General features: G+C 51.0%; 1 non-coding gene across 1 annotated transcript; it reads left to right on the forward strand.

Moving 5' to 3' along the window:
• Positions 1–1,681: 1,681 nt before the first annotated feature.
• On the forward strand, positions 1,682–1,753 carry Trnat-cgu (transfer RNA threonine (anticodon CGU)). Its single transcript has one exon. It is a non-coding gene; the product is annotated as a tRNA-Thr (tRNA).
• The last annotated feature ends 7,862 nt before the right edge of the window (positions 1,754–9,615 follow it).

Below are 9,615 nucleotides of genomic sequence, written 5' to 3' on the forward strand. Positions count from 1 at the left end.
CCACTTGGCTAGAAAGAGAAAGGGAGGGGAAGGGAGGGGAAGGGAGGGAGGGAGGGAGGGAGGGAGGGAGGGAGGGAGGGGCAGAGGTAGAGATACAGAGAAGACAGAGAGAGAGAGAGGAGAGAGAGAGAGACAGAGAGAGAGAGACAGAGAGAGAGAGAGAGACAGAGAGAGAGACAGAGAGAGAGAGACAGAGAGAGACAGAGACAGAGACAGAGACACACAGAGAGAGACAGAGGCAGAGACAGAGACACAGAGAGAGAGACAGAGAGAGAGGAGAGAGCGTTTACCTGACAACAGCAGGAAACAATGTCCCCCAAAGGCATTTGGGAGTCTTCTTTTCCTCCTGCCCTCAGACTCCTCTAAGCCAGAGGCCTAGAGAGACAAAACTTCAGATGGATTTGAGCTCTTTCACTAGACTAGATAGAACACGACCGCGCTGGTCCCCGAGAAGGTCGGAGTGATCACCAGAGGGGGTGCTGGCAGCTCAGTGTTGGTGAGCCTTGCCTGCTGCCGAGGACAGCCCGCAGGTCGGTAGGGCCCTGCACTGTGGTAACTGAGGGCCTGTTCTGCAGGCTGGACTCTAAACTGCCACAACCTCTCAAGGGCGGGGATGACAGACATAAACCGTCCTGAATTGTTAAATTAAGGTTCTGGTACTTGCCTCTACTACACTGGCTGGGCTGTAGATACGCCTAGTACATAGCCTTACTATCTGACTGTGTAATGCTGGCTGCAGCCACAGAGACACACGTAGCAGATCCCACTGGCAGGCTAACTCCCAGTCATAGACTCTGTCAATTGTCTGAAAACATTTAGCTTTGAACAAGGCATATAAAAACGCCCATCCATGCACGACGATGTTATGATACTTGTTTAGTACACACAACCCACTCAGCAGTAATGTGCAGATTGCTAATGAGAAGTAGACATTTATATTTTCCAAACCATAGACTAGCAATAATTGCGATGATTATACTGTCTCATCTATTACAAGACACCGAATAAGGCAAAGTGCACTGCACTTACAGAAAAATAAAGATCTTTGAATCCATGAACTGGAATGTATACGTTAACAATCCAAACCTCGGCAGCTCAGACCCGGGCATATGAGAGTCCTTTGAAGGTGATGTAAACCCAAACGGAGCAACCAACCCCGGCATAAATCGCATTTCTAGCAAATATTTCTGATATTGATACTGGTATCCAAGATAGTTCCTACTCCAGACAGAAGCAGTCTAAGAGCTACTTGGGACTTTTTATTTAGCAAAATCGACGCAACAATTCACAACAGCGAGCCAGGCAGCAGAGGTCGCACTAACGATGACAACTGGCCATCATGCCTGTTTCCCCGTAGATAGGGAGAAAAACACTGCTCCAAAGGGGAAACTGAGGCTAAGTGAACGAGCCCACTGACGGAGCTGGGATTCGAACCACGGAAACAGAGACGCCGGGCAAGCCCCGCTCGGGATCTGCGGACCCGCCTCCGCGCCTGCCCACAGGAACTCCAAGCGGCGCGGGGCCACTGGCGCGGAGCCCTGGCGTCTGCAGGAGCGGGCGCGCGCCCGAGCTGCGAGGGGCGGGGCGGCTGCACTCAGCTCACACGCGCACTCGCGTCCGTCAGGCGAGCTCATGGGAGTGGCGCCAGCATAGAGACTCGCGCTGCCGCTGCTCCAACGCAGGCGCGGTGGCCAAGTGGTAAGGCGTCGGTCTCGTAAACCGAAGATCACGGGTTCGAACCCCGTCCGTGCCTGCTATCTCTTTCTCTACTTCTACGTGGGTTTGAATGACTTTTTAGGTTCAAGAGTGAAAGGTTTTCAAATCTTTGAGTAGTAATTCTTTGCCAGCACAGCTGTCCCGGTAAATTGTTTTCTTTCAGCTTGGTTTCAAACGAACTCCATTTCCACTCCTACGCGCAAGGTGACCGTGGGTTGTCTAGCCTCGGTCCTTCAGCGCCCCCTGTCGGTCATCGGAGCTTTCGCCTCTGGGAGAAGCTTGCGGAATGCACCTGGTGGACAGAGGTCGCAGTCTGGAAGGGTCACCTGCACATCTTGCAGTACGAGCTTCGTAGCTAAACGGCGCCTGGCTGGTTTCGGGGCACTTCACGTTTTTCTGATCGTTAGAATCCAACGTTACCCGCCCTAGGAAAGAACCGCTGTTGCCGCACTCCGACTCCACACCCAGAGTCCCCTGGAGTCCTTCTCGCTTGCCATTTTTAAAAGGAAATCCGCGGAAGTGGGCATCGCCTTCGAGAAGAGAGGAAACCCTGCCCGGACTTGGAACGATTCTGATTTGAAAATGTAAGCCCCGGGCGCATGCCTGTCATTACATCACACAAGTTTGGTTTGCATTCTCAAAAAGGTGTACTAGATGGTGCTCAAAGTGCCTGTCTGACTCCAACTCCAGGGCCAGCGTCTCGTGGAATATGACAAGCACCTTTGTGGAAACCTGTCTGAGACCCCATGAGGCGGGGGTCGGTGGGGGGAAACCAATCACAACAGAGCAGAGTCTCCCAGCTGAAAGGGAGAAGGGAAGAAAAGAGTTGTGGGCTGGGGATGGTGGGTCGGATTCCTGACTGGACAGCAGTGAGTCTTACAGGTGTGACTATGGAGGGCTTAAAGCACAGCTACTGCACCCCCAATACTCTGGGACAGGGCCTTGTCATTTGGGTTTCTAACAAGCTTCAGGAATACGGTGTTTCGAGTTCCCAGGCCACATTCTGAGAATCGCTGAGAGTCATATCACAAAGCCACATTGCCAACCCCGGAAGAGAATATGCTTTACAAACATATAGCAAGATAGGGAAGATGCGAGTTCAGAGTCAGCCTGAGTTACATATAGGACCCTATTTCAAAAATCAATACCACCACAACAGAAACAAGTCTGGCAGAGCACTTGCAGTCACAAAGCCCCGAGGTTTCATCACCAACGTACACACACGCACACACACACACACACACAAATACACACAGAGCAAGAGGAGGGAGAGAATATGAGTACTTATGAGGTGTTTTCTGTTTTAAAAGCCCTCTGTGTCCGTGTCTATACATACGCACGTGTGTCTGCACATTGCATGGGGGGGGGGGGGGTGGAGGCGGAGACACAGACATGTTACCTGAGACGTGTCTCCCAGTGAATCCGGGCTCCCTGGTGCTGCACTGTCTTACTGCATGTTGGGAACCAGAGAGCTTGGCTCAACGCCCCCAGCTGAGCTGTTTGCACAGGTTTCTTGAGAGCAAAACATCCCGTGGCTTAGCTTGATTCCTGCCTTCCTGCCTGGTGTGGTACGGACTTCCCAGGTGCCTGACCTATGGCTATAATTGATTTGTCCTGTTCCTTCCCTGGCCTCTAGTATAGATATTGCTGGTCTCTCAGTAAAGCTTTGGCATTCTCCTTGCAGAATAACCCGTGTCTGTGTTTTTTGTTAATCCCCCAGGCCTACGCCCGATACTCGTACTGTGGCAGCATGGGCGCAGTCAGCTGCAGTCTCCAGGGACTCACCTGTCCCCCCACCCCCCCACCAGTGCAAGGGTTACCGCCATGCAGTGCAGTGTGCATTCCCGTGCAGCATTTCACCCGGTGCTGGGGAGCTGAACTCCGGCCCCTGTCAGCGCAAGCTTTACCAGCTGAGCCGTCTCCCAGCGCTGCTGTTTGTTTTGAAGCTTTGAGATTACACCGGAATCGGGTTGAGACACTGTGTGAGAAGGATACCGTGGAGCTGTGAAACCGGTGTGCTATGTGCTGTCGAATTGGAAACTAGGGACCCAAAGCCTGAATCCAGTTTGTTTACACTTCCATAAGTAAAGCTGACCAGGCGTGTGAGTGAGTCACTTTCTGTTGACTTAATCCACACATGTGCATTCATGAATATATAAAGCCATCTTTGGATTTCTAGAGCTTTTCCGTGGATTTCATGCTGACAGCTCGCCCTGAAAGCCGCTGCCATGGGGAAGAACGACACAGCTATTCTTCGGACACGGGGAGGGAAGGGAAGAAGGTGGCTGATGCTGAGCACTGGGGAAGGGTCTGAACGGGACTGTCCTTCTGAGAGCCCACCATGGGAAACGACCACCAGCGAGAAGATCATTTACGTGACGAGTCTGCGACTTTCTGTTAAGAAGGAACTAAATGCTTCTCAGACACTTCTCTGCTTTTGAATAAAAAGTGGTAGCAAAGGGTTCCTCGGGAAGAAGAAAGTGCCTAAATTCTGGGACAGGGACGAGCAAGCTCCTAAAATCACAGGAAGAACTGATCGTCAACAGAGACTGCACAGACGCAGGCTGCAGTGGTGCCACCTCGTGGCCACATGAAGCAAAAGCAATCGTGCATTCAACTGTCCCCCATTGGAGAGAGCTGGGAGCGGACCCTGTAATTCACCGTGCCTTGGTCTCCTCCGCTGAAAAGTCAGAATGACACACAGGAACTTATTTCCCTCCATCCCTGGGGGCGGGGATGATCGCAGGGCCTTCGGTGTGCTAGGTAAACTTTCCACCACCGAATTACAGCCTCCTTTTTTTATTTAATTTTGAGACAGGGTCTCAGTAAGTTACCCAGGCTGGCCTCAAGTTCTTGATTCTCCTGCCTCAAGAATTGCAGGTTTGCTGCATCACATTTGTCTCTGTCATGGACTCCTGATGACCAGCTAGGACGGTTCTATAAAAGATACTTCATGGCATCACAACTGGTCACTGAAGAAGCTACTTAATATCTGGAGGGATGACAACCATGGGTGACTAGGATAGTTTTGTTCTACATTGTTTTAGGATATAGTCTAATGTTTTTGTTATAGGTCTAGAAGATGTGCATGCCCACTTGTTTTTGATAAAGTTCCTCCCCAGGTTCTCCCAAAGGTTCAGCGGAGACAGAATTCCACCAAAGTTCACTCTGGGGAACCAACAGGTCCGTTGGGTTTCCTTACGGAGTACAGGTGTGGGTGCTCCTCCCTCACAGAGCACAGGTGTGGGTTCTCCTCCTGCACAGAGTACAGATATAGACTATGGTGGTCCTCCCTCTCAGGGCTGCACTGGAAAGTCTTTGCCCAGCAGCAACAGTGGTTTTCCACAGCCAAGCATATAGACGCCATGGATAGGACACTCCTGTATACAACACGTGTGGAAAGCAGCCCGACACTCAGACGAGGTCCACGGAGCTTCTTATTCCTCTGCACGGGGCTGTACCAATCAACAGACCAGGTGACACCTGTGCCCCAGTACTTATACCTACTGACACACTTGTTTTCACAAGAACAGATCCACTAAAGTTCTAGTAAAGTTACAATTATTCCAGAGTAACTAATGCCAGAGGTTAGTGGTTATAAGTGAACACTCCAAGAGGACACTCTCACAAATAAATACAAATCACACACACACACAGACACATACACCAATGCACTGGGGTGTAGCTGCACGCTAGACTGTTGCTTAGCATAAAGTCCTGGGTTCAATTCCTAGCATCATGTACACACTTACACAAAATAACTACACACATTTAATTTAAACAGTTTGATAACATGTGGATCGAGGGACACGCATATATGCATTGCCCCCAAAAGCTCCCTTGTGTCTCTGTGACATCTACTTACTTGTTTGAGTGTGGCAAGTACTTACCACAAGATCCTCTCCCCGGACTCTAACTGCACAAACTGACTACTAGGCATTATGTTGGTCGCAGAGCCCTGTCATTAGTTGCTCTTGAATAACTATAACTTTGTTAGAACTTTCGCTGCTGTTCTTTGTGCGCATGTGAGGAACTGTGTCCACACGAGGCACTCTCATGAATCTGGCTGTCGATAAAGGCAGACCTCCAGGTTGGGGTGAGCAGTGGAAAGAAAGCACCAGGCCAATGAGAGCTGCCTGTCAGGGACACACTTTCTTCAAAACACATCTACAGGGGAAGCACAGGCCACACTGAGCCTGCTCTCCCATGGACCAGATGCCAATGAAGAAACCGTGTCCCTGACTCTGACCTTCTACAAGGGGCAGGCCTGGCAGGTCCCCACGTCCCCACACCCCACGTCCCCACCCCCACCCTCTGTCTGGCTGATATCAGATGCTTAGAAAGTGACATTACAGAATAAAAAAAAAACAGACCCTCTCACAAGAAAGCGAGCACCTGTACACATTCCTTCCCGCAAACCACAAGAGGATTTTGGCATGAGCCACACTTAAAGAAGTGTGACAGAGCCGGAGTGTGCGCGCGCTTGGGGGAGTTTTGCTGAGCTGGCTTGTGTTTCCCTGGCCAGAAGCCCCCGCAGTCAGGGGAGGGCAGATGGGTGACTTAGTGTGGGCAAAACTGAACCAATGACTCTGGAAGCCTCACTACATGCACTATCTGCAAGAGACCTTTTCTCCTCTCTTCTTCCTCTCTTCCTCCTCCTCTTCCTCCCTCTTCTCCTTTTTCTTTTAGTGCAAGATAAAGACTCATGTAGGCCAGGCTGGCCTAGAACTCTCTGTGTAAAGGAACAGCCATGGCCTTCTGGTCCTCCTGCCCCCATCTCTCATGCTGAGGCACCACCATGCCTGGTTTATGTGGTACCGGGCATGGAGCCCAGTGCTTCATACATGCTTGGCAAGCAATCTACCAACAACCTCAACCTGTTCTGTTCCAATTGCCCAATGAGGCTGTGACCCTTTAATTGCCAAATCCTTTAGCCAGCTATTAAAAAAAAAAAAAAAACCTGTACTTTCAAGAAAATATGAAATTTCCTGATTTAAAAATGTTGGCCTCTGAATCTAATGTATTGCTATTATTTTAGATGCTGTGTGGGCCAAATGAAACCGTACAGGTCATGTGGGACACGTGGTCTAGGCAAAAAAAAAAAAAAAAAAAAAAAGTCTAAATCCAGCAGGCATATTTTTTATTTATTTTTAAGGTTACTGTCTGTGTAAGAATCAGGTGATGGCCGGGTGGTGGTGACGCACGCCTGTAATCCCAGCACTCTGGGAGGCAGAGGCAGGCGGATTTCTGAGTTCCAGGCCAGCCTGGTCCACAGAGTGAGTTCCAGGACAGCCAGGGCTACACAGAGAAACCCTGTCTCAAAAAAAAAAAAAAATCAGGTGATGGCTCTGGTGGATTTCAAAGAAGAGTTCTGTTCCCATGAGGAAGCAGGCCTTTCATTTCCATGTAGTCCAGACCTTGTATAATTGCTTCCTTGCTCCTTCTCCTGCTCTTCTGCCTTTCCCTCCTCCACTTCCTCCTCCTCCTACTCCTCCTCTTCCTCCTCCTCCCCTCCACCACCTCTCCCTCCTCCTCTTCCTCCTCCTCCTCCTCCACTTCCTCCTCCTCCTACTCCTCCACTTCCTCCTCCTCCTTCCGGTTCATCCTTTCAGACACGGCCTCACTCCCCATCTACCCTGACTAGCCTGTAGAATAGGCTCGCCTCGAGTTTGCATAAACGGATGGAGCTGCCACAACCGTGGCCCAGCTCACTCGCTCCTCTTCCTAGTGCTCACCTGGCCTATGCCACACGTGCTCGCTCACGACAAGCGAGTCCATTTATTGAGCACTTACTTTGTGCTTTCTCTCTGCAAAGCTCCATGGGGACCGTGTAGTTTGAGCCTTTCACATCCCCAACATGGCCACCACGGGAACTGAAACCCAGAGGATCAGAGCTCTCTGCCAGTTCTTTTAGCTTGTAGCCTCATCCCTTAACAAGTGTCAATCATTGCCTCAGCCACAGGAAGCCACAGGCCAGAATCTCACGACTGGTAGCTTGTCTGTCTACATGGGGCCTCGGGCTCTAACGTCCTGGAAACTTTGACATTACCACAAACGAGAGATCACCTTGACCTCACCCAGTCGGTCTCTCTCTCTCAGTGCCTTCCTCCCTTCTGTTCATTTTCCTGAACAAAGCTGGAGCTCCGCTGTGTGCCAGGTGGGGCAAGGTGCCAGGGCTGCAGAGCTGGAGAGAATGGATGCCCCCAGAGGCTCGCTGATGAGTGGGGTGGGGGCGCTGGCACAAGGGGGCAGTGTATGAGGAGCTCAAGGCTGAAGCGAAGAAAGGCTGGACTTGGAAGCAGAGAATCCGGACCAGGTCAGAAGCTAGGGAGGTGGTCCCCTGGCCGGAACACCACAGGCTGAGGAGTCTGAGTCCGTGCCTGAGCTTGTGCCCGCCCCATCACACACGCACATCTATTACTTGCATTCATAGGTATCCTTGGCTACATACAGCCTGTGAACTACGTATTCAACTCCCCAGAGACTCTCTGTGCCTCAGTTTCCCCATCTGCAAGGTGAAAGTTAAGCCAATGGTGATGCATAGAAGAAGCCATTTTGTAGCCCTTGGGGGGATTTAAAAGAGGCTCTCTATTAGGAGTACTTAACAAAATCGTTACTCATTATTTCTCCTTGGTTGCATTGCCTGAAGAGGACTGAGCTGAAATCAGGAAGAGAGAAGATACCAGGTGTGCTGGCTGGGTTTGTGTGTCAACTTAACACAGGCTGGAGTTATCACAGAGAAAGGAGCTTCAGTTGGGGAAGCGCCTCCATGAGATCCAGCTGTGGGGCATTTTCTCAATTAGTGATCAGGGGGGAGGGCCCCTTGTGGGTGGTTCCACCTTTGGGCTGATGCTCTTGGGTTCTATAAGAGAGCAGGCTGAGCAAGCCGGTAAGAAACATCTCTCCATGGCCTCTGCATCAGCTCCTGCTTCCTGACCTGCTTGAGTTCCAGTCCTGACTTCCTTTTGTGATGAACTGCAACGTGGAAGTGTAAGCTGAATAAACCCTTTCCTCCCCAACTTGCATCTTGGTCATGATGTTTGTCCAGGAATAGAAACCCCGGCTAAGACACCAGGCCAGTGGGAAAGAGAAATGGGGCAGTGTGCGCGTGGCATGGGAGGCCCCAGCCTGCTCTGTAGCTGAGTTGACTCTCCTACGATGCAGTGCCAGCCCAGGGTCCTGCAAGGATGACCATGCTCTGTCTCTGTGGATGGTGCTCAATAGTCAACTCCAATTCCGGCCCTGCGGGAACCCAAGGGCTTAGCTGGTTGGATACAGGAAGTAAAAGACTCTGAAGGGGCAAGCCTGCTTCACCACAGGCTGGGATGACCCGGCTTTTCTCAGTCCGGCTTACAGTCCAGATGCCAGAGTGGTACCACTAAAACAAAGGGACACACACACACACACACACACACACGCTGAACTCTCCCTCACCCCATGGAATCTCTGGGTCGGTTGATGCGCTTTTCTGAGTATGACAGCAGTTGGCCAACAGAGGACAGCAAACACATTTTTTATGATCCTGAGCAGCTCAGTCCGGTCACGTTTTCACTCAGAGAGGCTAGGCTCTGGAGAAGGACAGGGCGTGTCTCAGTTATCCGGATCCTCTTTGGCCAAGAGGGTTGATGGCTTCTGCCACGATTCTGGGGATCCTTGGAGAGAGGTGTGGAATGGCGATTTCAGGAGCCACTTGAGCTAGGGAAGGCTCCCTAATGTTGAAACCAAAAGTACATGTTGGGGGTAAGGGTGACAGAACCAGAGGTCAGTACCTTCTTTGCCAGGCAGAAAATGTCCCCTTCGTGCCCCACACCTATTTCCAGAGCCTGGGGCTGCAAGAGTATGGGTGGATTCGGAAGAACTGTCAACTTTGTGTTTAGATATGAAGGTGGGTTGGTTTGG

This window comes from Apodemus sylvaticus, chromosome 10 (genome assembly GCF_947179515.1).
Source record: "Apodemus sylvaticus chromosome 10, mApoSyl1.1, whole genome shotgun sequence".
NCBI classification, from domain to species: Eukaryota; Metazoa; Chordata; class Mammalia; order Rodentia; family Muridae; genus Apodemus; species Apodemus sylvaticus.